The following is a 14,386-nucleotide window of genomic DNA, read 5'->3' as shown; positions in this document are numbered from 1 at the left end:
GAAGTGGCACTGACACACACACACACACACACACACACACACACACACACGTCTGTGACTCATACACGCTTTGCTCTCTCTAGTCATCTGCCTCGCCCACTATCCTGTCTACTCTATCTGTCTCCACCCATTTCTCTCTCTCCTTATTGTGCCTGTATCTGGACCGCCCTCTTGTATCTCTCTCTCTCTCTCTCTCTCTCTCGCTCGCTCTCTCTCTCTCTCTCTCTCTCTCTCTCTCTCTCTCTCTCTCTCTCTCTCTCTCTCACCAAGGCTCCCTCCATCTACCTCACCCACTCTCTCTCAATTATCCTCATCTCATGTCTCTCCATGTGCCTATATACGTTATGTTTCTCTTTTCTCAGATCCTACTGTGCCACGTCTCTGCGTGCGTGAATGTACGGTTGTAATGCACGTAACTCGACAACCGTTTGCCCCACCGTGTTCACATTCGACACACGCGTTCCACACCCCCACAGTGAATGCAGTGCCCGGTGTCAAGTTGGTCGGACTCACGGTTCTCCAGAACCACCACAAAAGGCTCTGCTCAGGCTCTGCCAGTGGGCCTAATCAGCCTAAATCCCCTCACCTGTGCAATTCCCAGCCTCTGCCTCAGCCAATTGATTGCCATGGCAACCCTACACCTGCAAATTGATTACTTAACCACTACACTTTTCACAGTCAGTTTGCACTATTCGGGCACAGGCAGACAGACAGATACAGAGATCTCCATATACAGTCTGGGCACAAAAGGGACACAGACAGATAGTTAAAACGGGTGCTATGACAAGTTGACGGGTATTATTAGGTTCCCAAGTTGCATCGTTCTCAAGTAGGCCGGAGGCCGACAGGCACGTACAGGTCTAGTCTGCTTTAAATTCCTGGTCCATCTCTCCTTGTCTCCCTCTCAGCTTTCCTTTCCTTTCCTCCTCTGCCGCCTGCAGTGTCTTCTCCTTTGGTTTCCTTTCCTCTTCCCTCCTCATGTACATCTTTTGTCTCTCTCTGTCCCTGCCTCTTGTCTTCTGCTCTCTTGTTCTCATCTCTTCTCTGCTCTTCCCCCTCCCCCTCTCCCCCCCCCCCTCTCCGTGCAGCCCACAGAGCAGTTGTTCACTTCTCATTATGGGGTTCTTACCTGAGCCAATGAAGCAGAACTAAATGGTGCTCTGTGCTCATGGCCAGCTATCTGTCACAACTCTGTCCTGCAGCTATACTCGCTGCAGAGGAAGGAACGGAGCGAGAAGAGAAGAAGGGAATACGTGGCTGTGGCGTTTAACCACTTTAAACCCTTTATACTTCAGTTGGTGGGGTCCCACAGGGTCACTTGGTTGGACCCCCTCCTTTATTCCACTCGGCACCAAATCTCTGACGAAAATAGATCGACAAGCTCACACAGTGTTATTGCGTTGGCCTCTTTTTCAGAATGTTTGCCTTTATTATGAGATAATCCAGAATACAATTTACAATTTAGGCATTTAGCAGACACACTTAATCCAGAGCAATTTACCAAGAACATAACATCCGTCAAACTAAACCGTTATAGTATCTGTCAAATGAAAATACATAAATGCTATTTCAATTACATAATTTTGAGCCAGAATAGGGGAATACTATGGGTCCACGTGGTTAATAATAATGTCACTGCAATATCAAATCCGAAGTGTTGGTTTAACTTGGTTTTTGAGTGCCACCTTTACACACCTACATTTACAATTGATCAATGAGTGTATAGGCACTTAGCAGACCCTCTTAGACTAACAGAGTGCAGGATCGGTGTAAACAACATGAACTCTAGTCAACAAACGACTCGGGTAATTGCGGCCAGTAAATGGAGTGCAAGGACAACTAGTTTCTTGAGCTTAGTTGAGGCGCCTCCCTAATCGTTCTACACTGCACCATTTGACAAAGGTGCTACGTAGAACCCATGAGATACGTGCTGTAGGACCAAAACAGGTTCCCCAGTAGGGCCTATTCATAGTCTGGATTTTCGGTGGTGAGGTGACCCTCGGAGCTGTAATAACGTGGAGCGGTGGTGAGTAAAAGCAGAGAGAAGGGCCGGGGAAAGCGGTGGTTTTCTCTTCACCGCGGCTCAGTGACGTCCTGTTGTAGTTTTGGGTGAAGCAGTGGTCACCTCACCACCGAACATCCAGACTATGAATAACGCTTAAGGCCAGATTACTATAGTCAAATAACCACTTTGTTGGAAATATTTAAGATAAGGGAAGGATCGAAGACCAATTGTTGCATATAAAATGCAGAAGGGACAATTGAGTACCACAGACGAAAAACAGTCTAAGTCCAAATTTCAGACTGACCCCTCCACGAAAAGGCCTCGTTGTCCTGACCCCTTATCTATCATTTATATATTATGGATCAATAGTGTGGACTTAGACTGTTATTCGTCTGTGGTACTCAATTAATGATTTACTAATGATAAAAAGGACTGTATAATACTGTATTACTGAGCTGCAACAGAGCTGAAACTATAAAACTGTAAAAATACTTTTCTAAAGTAATCAGAGTACAAATAAATACCCGGCACCACAAATCTAGGCAGAGAGCCTCTAACAATTGGCAAAAATGGTTATTAAACCATTTAGATGACAAAGTTAACAATTAGCTTTAACAGGAATACTTTTAAGAGAATGATCAACATCCAAATGTTACCTTAAACAGGAAATACTCTTTTAGAAAAATACCTTTAAATACCCAATAGGAAAAATGAGTCCACCAGAAAGAAGTGAGTCCAGTCAGAGCATATGGTTTTGTCGATTCATTTTCAGTTCGGAGAGAGCACAGAACAGATCCCACATACAGCCAAATTACAAAATGTCTCTCCCCCGTGCCACAAAATGGACACGGTATATATAGATATTGTAATCAGATAGAATACGCTACACAGAGCAACGTGTCAAACAACCAAAGGATGATTCTCTGTCACTTCCTGTCCAAACCAGGAAGAATAATGTATGGGATATGTAGTTAATCGTCTAAATGTAGTTCATAATTTAAGTTAAAGCCCACCAGCTAACGTAACTAGGAGACAACTTGTCTGCTCTGGCAAAGCACCAATGCCGAATAACAGGGTGTTTTCCACAGAAAGGCAGACACTCGGGAAACAACAATTCTTTATCTTACTCGCTGACTGGGGGAGAGTGAGATTTAATACTATCTGTTTTACGCTGGGGCAGAAATGAGATGTAACTTAGTGGGATACAGGGCATGAGATATGAAAAATACAGGACATGGGGCATAATTATGCAGGGCATGAGATTTAAGTCATTGGAAACATGTAAACTTCCATCCACAAAATAACAGATCTACAACAATTCAAATGTATCCATCACACTTAATAATGTGTTTAATTTACACATTATTAGCTCCTTTCTAAATACTCAAAGTCGCTTTACAAAAAACAGAAACACACCTGTAGTATTATTGAAACCACCCCGAGCATTGCTATTGCAACTCGTTGTGAGCTTTGTCGATCGGCAATTTTCGGCAAAAGCTTTCCCCGCAATAGCAGCAAAATGAAAATACACTAGTATAAAGGCCTGAGGAACTCTGCTCAACCATGACGGGGTTTAAAAGTGGTTAATGGAAATGTCCTTTCGCAAGGGAAAGGAACCATACAAGTGAGATGGTTCTGAGAAAATCACATAGACACAGTGGTGAGGCCTTTCAGACGTCTGTCCAAGCCCCCAGTTGAGGCGCTCAGCCCTAGTGGTAAGAGTGGGGACTGCAGGCGGACCTGTGGAGTTATGACGAGAAAACCCCGTGCAGCTGGGGTTTAACATTGAGTGCCCGTTTCCACTTCCGCATTTTGGACACCAAATTTGGTGTCCAAATCGGGGAAAAAAAGTAGACCGTTCTCCCGGGTGCTTCAAAACGCCGCTGAGCAACTTCCACTGAAATTAATAGCGGGGTGGCGGGGCTGTCGCTCCGGTTCAGTCTCTATCCTTTTAATACTCTATGCGTCTGTCGTATGTCTAGTTTTTTTCTTCTTCTTCTTCCTGGTGTAATGAAAGCAGACCACGATGTGTTCTTTCCCAGCTGTGGAGACGAGTAGATTTATGCGGCCGCCTATCATGTAATGGAACTAGACACCCTTTAGCCCAGAGGAAGCTAGTTATAGAATGAAGCGACGTCGCTAACCCAATTTTAGCCGCCGTCCTCTACATACTCTCCAGTCTCCATGCACGTTCTATTTCTGGGGGGCCCCGTTGATTGTACCAGCGGTAATTAAGGCTGTAATAATTAAATTAGTGTCTTCTTGGTGTGTGTGTGTGTGTGTGTGTGTGTGTGTGTGTGTGTGTGCTCTAGGTGAAAATGTCGCCAAATCTAATTAGCTTGTCTGAAACTCATCCTGAAGACCTTTTTTTCTTCCAGTGGTGTAGTGTAACTAAGTACATTTACTTAAGTACAATTTAGAGGTTTATATTACTTGAGTAGTTTACTTGAGTATTTACGTTTTCCTATACCTCATACTTCAACTCCACTGCATTTCAGAGCAAAATCATGTACTTTCTTTTTTACTTGTTGCTAGCTACTTTGCAGAATTTGATTACTAAATGAATACAAATTATAAATCAACTAATACATTATGATATATCTTTACACATAAAGTCATTAAAATGAGCTCTGCCGTTAGCTGCAATTGAAGTCATTAATAATCAATAACTATAGACCAATAATATGATATATATGATTCTGAAATGGGGATTTCTACGTAATGACTTTTCACTTTGCTACTTTAGATTTGTACTCTGGATTCATTGAGATTTTGAATGCAATTTTGAATCCACATCATGCTCAGCATGATGACTTGCAGAACTGAACTGCGGCCGAAGTGTGCACAAACAACTTGTTACCGGCTCAAATCTTTATGTATTATATAGATGCATCGATAACGACATGGTTCACATCGATATGACTCACGATAAGTACAAAAACATTGCAGTGTATAGTTTTAATGTCTGGTTAAGTTTAAAGACATATTAATTAAAAGTATAAAAAAAAATTCTAGCCTAACAAAAGGCAGTATAATGCCTCTGAACTTTCAGTTGCACATAGCCTAAATGCAAGAGGCCTGCTGCTGCCATTGCGGATGGAAAATAGAATTTGTCCTTTTGGATTTGGGTAGAAGTTTCATGATCGGCTACTGGGCAGTACTAGTAACAGAAAACGTTCAGTTGAGAGGGGTGGGGACGAGCAGCCGTGCTCAACTTGATTATACTTCGATCTCCACTCCATCAGATATGTGCTTTGTCGATGGGATTGCTCAGTCGGCAAAGAGACAACAATGTGCCATTTATTTACCTTGATAAATGCCGTCTCTTGCAATATGTATACTTCACATGTATTTTTGATATATCTTGTGTTTTAAGTCAAAGACCTGACCAGGGACGTGCAGAGAGTGTTAGAGAGGCAGGGGCTGAAATCCCGTAAGAGGGCACTTTTGGACGAGAAAATAGCGGATAGCAGATCTACGAGCTTGTAGATCTCCTATTTTCAGGGGGCAACCCAGCACTCTTTAGCTCGTGGAGATGCCGTGTACGACATGGATTTCGAAACACATTTTTTTCAACGCAAAATGCTGCGTTCAAGTTCAGGAGACTTTGGGGGGGAAAAGCAATTCTCCTGAATTCTCCGCCATGGCATGGAAAGGAGAGATGGGCATTTTGCATCTCTTTCACCATCAGTAAATGCTGCATTCGTGGTCTGGAGAGGGCAGTTGTTTTACAGATGGGTAAAAGCCCCCTTTGTTGTCTGTGTGCATGTCTCTGGACCTGACAACCTGTTCCACCACCACAAAATTTTCCCCTTCTATTTTATCCCCCTTTTTCCTCCTTTTTGTTCACCTTTGGTGGGGGGGCGCTACAGTGGACGTGACCTGACCGTCTGGAAGACCCAGGTCCGCCGTCTGACTGACTGGGCCTCGCGGATGTCTCTAATTCCCTGGGTTTGCCGCCATCGGCGAGGCCTATACTTAAGTTGCGTGTTTGCTACGGAGCAGAGTGAAAGGTCACGTCGCGGGCCTGTGCTCGCTGTGAGTGCCTGTAAGTGCAGCTCAACGGCGGGGGAAGGGCTCGTTTTCACCGTAATGACTGTCATTATGCTCGCCGCGCACACCTGGACCTGTGTCTTTAGGCAGGTATATGAAAGTTGATGGGGTGGGGGGGGATGACGGATGGCTGTGAACGACAGTTCAATCCCAGTGTTGTTTTCGTCGACTGAAACTATGACGAAAAATGTCCGTCGACTACCTTTTTTCACTGACAAACTACATAGAAATATTAAAAACAAAATAAAAACTAAGCCATGATGACTAAAACTATGACTAAATATACTGACAATTTCGTCAACAAATAAAAACTAGACTAAACTGTTAGGAATGGACTAGTGGACAAGAGATCCAGTAGTAAGTCATTGTGCACTTGGTTGCATGCTGAAAATAGCAGATCTACAAGCTCACAACGACCTCACGCCGACCGCTCGATGCCGTGGTTCTTTATATTGTTTTACTGAGAAGGTTAGAAATAAGTTTAGGGTTAGGCATAGTTTTACTGGGGTTAAGTTTAGGTATAGGGTTAGGTTTAGGCATAGTATTACTGAGGTTAAGGATAGGAATAAGGTTAGGTTTAACCTTTTAAGCACAATTTACTTAGGAATACCAGGTCACGCAGTTCGCCGGCTGTACGCCTGGGGCGAGTCGTTTGGTATTCGATGGGCCACCCTACCCACTCAGTAGCACCCTGACTGGCAGTGGTGGAAAACGTACTAAATGTCTTTACTTAAATAAAAAGTAGCAATGCTGCAATGTAGATGTAATCTGTTACAATGAAGTTGTACTCCGTCACAAGTAGAAGTCCCGTATTCAAAAATGCTACAAGTTTTCAAATGTGTCAAAAGATCTTAGCAGATCTACAAGCTCAAAAATGTGGCGCACCGCGACGCATTGTGAGTTTGTATCATGATCGGCTATTTTCAACTGGCTGGAATGAATTTGGGCTAAAGTAACTAGTAACTAAAGATTTAACATAAATGTAGTGAAGTAAAAGTACAATAATTGCCTCTGGAGTACAAGTAATATTGAAAATTGGAAATTCTTTACTCTTTACCTCAAAATTGTACTTGACCCAGGGCGAGCATTCTTGTATTCAAGGTTATCCGTGACATGGACTATAGGGAGGCAAAGTGGAGGGAAAGTGGGGACTTGGCATGATGACTAAATTGGGGAGAAAGCAGGAAAAAAATAGATCATCATAGATAGAGCTCTAAAGAATATAACCAAATATAGAATAATTATTCATGCCAAAATAATCCTTTGTTCTCAACTAGTGGAAGATTTTTTTTAAACGGACGAGATGGAATAAATTAAATTAAACATTCAAAACGCCACCAGTCAACAGGGACAAACACACATGCGACGACCTCCGCTGCATATTTACAAAAGAAAAGGCAATTCCTGCAAATCCCAGAACTGTATTTAACCCAACCCCCAACCCACACCCCTCTAGACTGGTGCCTTTCACCTCTTCGCTAGCCCGGGGGTCTCATCTATTTAATCTATCAGAAATGTAGGAACCCACCCACCCACCCACCCACCCCGGTGTAAGAGTAGTTGGCACACACCAGTCCATCCTTTAGGCTCTGTAAAGCTGTCATATCCCCTCCCTGTAGAGACCACGGGGTATCCCCTCAAAATCCCTCCACAATTACAGGCTTTAAATGTCCTCAAACTATGGCTGATGTCTGTTTAACATATTGTTTTTATATGAGAGAGGGGGGGGGGGGGGGGGGGGGGGGCGTGGAGAGTTGGGGAGGCATGGAGGAGATGCTTCAGTGTTGTCTTGACATTCTCATATCGGCCTGGAGAGGGCGCTGTCGGTTAATTAGACTGTGGTGAGGTCTTGACTTTAGGGGGAAAACTGCATTCTCCCCCTCATTGTGTGTGTGTGTGTGTGTGTGTGTGTGTGTGTGTGTGTGTGTGTGTGTGTGTGTGTGTGTGTGTGTGTGTGTGTGTGTGTGTGTGTGTGTGTGTGTGTGTGTGTGTGTGTGTGTGTGTGTGTGTGTGTGTGTGTGTGTGTGTGTGTGTGTGTGTGTGTGTGTGTGTGTGTGTGTGTGTGTGTGTGTGTGTGTGGCCTGTTAACATCTTGCACTTCCAGTCTTTAATCACTTTCACTCCCCATTTTGGACACATCATTATAGGAAAAGAATCGTAGAAAATGGACAAATATAGTACAGGCCTATAGCTAAAGTGGATGAATAGATATTGTTGCTATTCGTTTAGACACAGTAGTGGTTCAGTAAGGCTAAAGTTGCACTATGCAACTTTCCTCCTCTGACCGGGATTTGAACCCTGTTTCATGTACAAGTGCTGACATTTCTTTAACCATTGAGCTAATAGAGTCTGCCTGCTTGCTCAGGGGATAAATTCCTGATTCTCGATCTAAATTCTTTTCTAGATCATGCGTCACACGAGAGAGACTCGGAGTAGAGTCGCTTCTTCACCTGGAAAGGAGCCAGCTTAGGTGGTTCCGGGCTTCTGGTTAGGATGCCTCTCGGGCGTCTCCCTAGGGAGGTCCTTGGGGCACGTCCCACTGGGAGGAGACCCCGGGGCAGACCAAGGCGCAGTTGGAGGAAACACATCGACTCACATGGCCATGGAACGCCTCGGGATACCCCAGGGAGGAAGTCACTAATGTTGCTCTGGAGAGGGAAGTCTGGAACACTCTGGTGGAGCTGTTGCCCCCGTGACCCAACTACGGATAAGCGGTTGAAGATGGCTGGAAGGATAGATGTGTCTAGGTGAGACATGACCTTTGAATCGATCTAAATGTCACGATAGAAGAGCAGGGAGACCGAAGTCAACCACCCACAGTTGTATATGGTTTCATTAACATGCTCTACCATACTGGACAACATTATACATTTCATTCATTAAAATATAATATCTAGGTATTTCAACATGACATGCCTTCACCATGTCATTCTAGGTGAACATTGTCCAAAAACAATTCAGAAATAAAATAGTCGATCTTCAAGCTCTGTTATTTTCACTATTCGTCATATATAATTGAGGGAGGCTAATTGTCATGGTTAATGAATCTACTCTCTCTCTGCCTCCTGCTCAAGGACACCTAATTGTAGGAATTGACCCAGAGATCTTTCTGTTAAGGATGTCATGTACACAGAAATAACATCTATGTGCACTTAGGATTTTTTCATGCATGTGTAGTTATAAGAAAACTCCCAACCCCCAGGTTTTAATTTAAACGTTGAATACAGAGATACAAATGTCTACATCTGGGAACTGCAACACGCAGTGTTCATTTAACTCTTAAAGTCTAGAAATGGGTTGCTTTTTTACACTTCCAGAGTCAAACGAATGCTCAGGATTTCACTGTACCGGAGTACCCTTTCTGCTCTTGTTTAGTCCATTGCCTCGACGTCTTTAGGCTTGTAATATTTGGCAATCAAAGGAATTTACACGCTTGTATTTTTATGCCACCACCGGTCTACTTAATTGTAAGTCTCTCGCGATCCGGAGCATCAGCAAGCTGAATGCCTTCAGTGTATAAATCTCGATGAGTTTTAATACTGTGCGTGCGGTCCCACTAACTTTATATTTCTATCAATGAATTCCTCAGTGGCATGACGGCTCCGGTCCGGCCCTGATCAATGTGCTGCTGCAGGGGAGTTAATGTGGCGTGGGACATTTTACCTTCATGGTGTACCATACGACTGCGAGCCATTCACCTCACTATTACTACCTACCCTGAAGCTCATGTTACAAGGTGCTGTCTGTCTGTCTGTCTGTCTGTCTGTCTGTCTGTCTGTCTGTCTGTCTGTCTGTCTGTCTGTCTGTCTGTCTGTCTGTCTGTCTGACTTAACCCATTTAGACCTGAGGCCTTGAAAAAAAGGCTTCTAAATCCACAGTTTTCTGAAAAACCCATGTTTCTATGTCAGTGGGTCTCAAACATTTTGACATTTTCATGTCAAGGACCCCCAAAAATTATATGTAATTGCCCGCCAAATCCCATCTGAAAATATGTTGTTCCAGGGACCCCCCCAGAAAAACGTTCTCTCTGAAAGAATATATATTCAAAGATTTGCGCCACATTTTCACGATTTTTCAAAAAATAGCAGATCTACAAGCTCGTAGCGCGGCACTCGGTGCCGTGCTATGAGCTTGTAGATCTGCTATTTTTCAATAGCTAAAGTATAACATAAGAGTCTGGCAGCCGACAGGCTTCTTTTGTTTAAAGTGGGAAATTTGGTATATAGTCTTTTTTATTGGCCTAAAATATTGTCTATATACATACATTCATGAATCCACTTGCTCATGAATCCAGACGTCATGACAAATGTGATGAGGTCAGCACAAATGTGATGAGGTCAGCACATTTTGGGCAAGTGGCTATGGCTGTTATTAGCCCAAGGAGTGTATTTTGTGCAAAACTAATGCTTGGAATGGATTCAGAATCATGAAAAACCCCTAGTTTGACATGTTACATGCTAATTAAAGCAAAAGGAAAGTTTGACATTTTTGACATTTTTTCCTGCCATAGGATGTTAATGGTAGGGTCACAAGAAACCCCTATAAAATAAATTGCCCAATATCAACAGCCAGTCAGTAAGTGGATTCATGAATATATGTATATAGACAATATTTTAGGCCAATAAAAAAGACAAATTTCCCACCCGTCCACCTCGACTGCCGGACTATAATGCTTAAAACACCAAAAGGGCCGTGTTACCGTCCAGAATGGGTTAAGAACAAAGCCGAAATTGGCGTATACCCACCTGGGCACTATAGGCTGTTAATAATCTGTGTCGTGGGTTCGAGTCCCAATCCCAACGTCCTTTGCTGCATGTCACCCCCACCCATCTCTCTCCCCATTTCCTGTCAGTTCACTGTATATCAATAAAGGCTGAAAATGCCCTAAAACGTATTGCTGGCCTAGCGGTTATAAGGTGCATAGTCTGCATACCTGACAGCAGGTCGCAGGTTCGATTCCTGAACCCAATGGCCTTTGCTGTGTGTCACTCTGCCCCCCCCCCCCCCCCCTGTTTCCTGTCTCTCTACTGTGTATATACTGTATACAATCAATAAAGGCAGAAAAGCCCAAAACATATATTTAAAAATAGTGCAAGAATGAACCATTTTAAATCCGCAACTTTACTGAAAGTGTGAGGTTGCTGCATGGAATAACTGTCCTTGAATGTTGTTGAAATGTCCTTGAAGGGAAGTTCTGATTAAGGAGGAGATATAGTGAACTATAAATGCAGTGGTTCTAAATCGTTTTAATGTCTTTAGGAAGCATTTGGCCTGCAAAGACAGCGGCCCCCCCCATAAAAGAAGATCCATTTGTACGCTCTCAGACAGAGTCGCAGACATAAGTGTCCACCCGGACAGACACCTATGGGTGGCCTCCGGGCCCGATGTTGAGAAGCGATCAATAGTAACCGTGGGTGCTGCTGCCTCGACTGCTGCTGGCTCGCCAGTTCAGAAACTCGATTCACAATCACATCAGGCGCTCTCTCTCCCTCCTCTCCCTCATTGGATCAGCCATCGTCAGGGGCAACCTTAAGCGACGAATCAATCGGGTTCCTTTCAGCTTCGATAATCAAAAATCCAATCGGAGTCCTAAATGTTCATTGATCCGGTCTGAGCAGGTTAGACTGGGGGGGGGGGAGAAGAGTATTAGATCCAGGGCTACTCGTTTTGTTTACACCACCATGTAAACAGCAGAGAATGCATGGGTCCTATCTTGTGGGCCCTTTTAGGATTTTTCTTTTTTACAATTCTGAAGGGAAAATGGTTCAAATAATAGGCTATCAACATGTCGACTTAGATCGGATATTTTCACTATTTCAAAATTTCCTCAATGCTATGTGTCCTTTTACTGTTCGTCTAACACATTGAGAGTTAAAAATTAGACATTTTCAACATGCATGATGTCCCTATTTTTTGCATTATCACTATCATGTAATAGCTGAAAATGGTCAAAATATCGTTGCAAATTGTCTTGTTTTTACCTGTGAATTTGATTTATTTAATGTTATTGACTTTTTTGTTAACGTGTGTGTGCGTGCGTGTGCGCGCGCGCAGGGGCGTCGGACTGGGAGGAAAAATGGGACACATGCACTTACTAGGGCCTCAGGGTGTGGGGGGCCTCAAAAGCCTGGATTACACATAAAAACACACAAAAAAAGTGTGTGTGGGAGGGGGGTGGCCACGGTGATTGCTTTTCTGAGGGCCCAGAATGTGGTGCTGTGTGTGTGTGTGTGTGTGTGTGTGTGTGTGTGTGTATATATATATATATATATATATATATATATATATATATATATATATATATATATATATTAGAGATGAGAAGATGTTTTTCCACTTGTGCACATTTTACACAACTCTGAGCCCTGCATTCGCCACACGACTCCTCTGCTCTCTCTCTCGCGCGCGTGTGTGTTACTGTGTTTTCCTAAAACGGGAGCGAGCGGAATAAATCAGCGCTGGCATTTAGAGGGAGCTGATGAAAAGGTTGATCGCTCCACATTGACGGAGCACCGTTCAGCGCTGCCGTGTTCCGCTCGGGGCAACGTTTCTCAAATCCATTTTTCTCCCCGTTTTCCCCGCGTGCCGTCATCCCGTCTCTCTCTCTCTCTCTCTCGACCCACAGCCAACATCAATCGCTGTGCTATGTGCACACATGTGCGTGTGTGTGTGTGGCTGCTAGAAGCAATTACAGCGCAAAAAAAGACGCAGCAGTATAGCCGTCTTTTTTGCGCTGTAATTGCTTCGTATGGCTGCCCCCACACATGCCACGCACCATGCCACATCCCCGGTACTTACAACACACAATAATATCGGTAAACTCGTCCTGGAATGTTATCCATTTACATGCTGATTTAAATGCTGGGGGGAAAGGGGGAGAAAGAGAGGGAGGGGGAGAGAGGGAGGGGCACTCGAGGGAGGGAGGGGGAGGCCCATTCTTTTTCTTTTTGAACTGTTTCATCCACCTCTATGGAGTCATTATTTGGCGTCGTGTTATAATCGGCGCTTGTTGCGGCTGGAAGGATGGATCAGATATTAGGCGCTATCATCATGTAAGCGGCTCCCCCTCAAAAGCTCTCCGCTTCATTTAGTGCCGAGTTAATATACCCTGGCTCCGCCATACCCCCCACCCCACACCCCACACTCCCCCCACACACCCACCCCTTCTCCGCGGCTATAATGAATGATCGCGCTTGCCTTGCACGCAGGAAAGGTTTAATTAAATCATAGTCCAATCATAATCCGTGTTGTTAATTAAACTGGATAATTTATAAGTACAAAAGAGGGGTATTTATTAGCCGATGTGCTTCTGTTGGCGGTGGCCCGTGCGTGGCGGTGGGGGGGGGGAATGCAGTGTGGTGGTGGTACGCGGACTTGATGAGCGCGCGCGTGCGTACACACACACACACACACTCTCACTCATGCACACACTTGCACATGTACAGATGCACGCACGCACGCACACACACCTACAACCTTTTACTATTGATGCCCCCGCATGATTGATAATGACTCGGTGGCTGCTGTACTATTTGTCTAATGGCCGTGCAATTAAATCCCCTTGTAAATGACCCATGCCTCATTTCATCCTAATCTATGGAATTTTGATTGAATTTGTCAGCCCTAATTGAAAAATACTGCTATTTAATGTCTGCATTGCAGTTGCACATGATCAGGACAAGAGCCTTTTAATGAGATCCCATCCCAGTGACCCTGGAGACTCATGGGGGGGTGATGGGTTAGGTGGGGGGTGGGGGGGGGGGCTTAGGGAGGAGAGGTGTCCATGCGTGCCCTTGATTTGGCCCAAGAGACCCCCACATGCATGAGATCTGAACGCCAGCCTGCCGGGCCAGAGGTCTCCAGGGGAGGGATAGGCTATACCGATTCACCTCTGGCTTCTTTACATTGCGTTTTGTGTTCTGATGTGGTGTCATGGAAAACTGAATGGTAAAATCCTTTTGACTCTGGGAAATTAGGAGCCTTATTCAACAGAGATTTGTGTGTGGTTGAGTGGGGTCGGTGTGAATCTTGTCTATCTAATCTAACTCTTGAGAGTGTACAAATGTAATCAAATAGGCCCGTAACTTAAGGGTCCATTTGTATACATTTGCACACCCTCAGAGTTACAAATTCATACATTGACGCTGAGAATTTTACTGTGTAATGTAAGGATACAGAACGGCCTTGCGAGTATCATGTTTGTTATCTCATTTAAACACGTTATTGTGTACAACTACCAAAGATTTTTAGACAGCAACCATAGTAGTCTCAACCTTATGTAATATATGTATGTAAATTATATAATATATGTATGTAATATGTACAACC

The sequence above is a fragment of the Electrona antarctica genome (assembly GCF_951216825.1).
Source record: "Electrona antarctica genome assembly, chromosome: 24".
Classification (NCBI taxonomy): Eukaryota; Metazoa; Chordata; class Actinopteri; order Myctophiformes; family Myctophidae; genus Electrona; species Electrona antarctica.
This window is presented reverse-complemented; position numbering follows the sequence as displayed.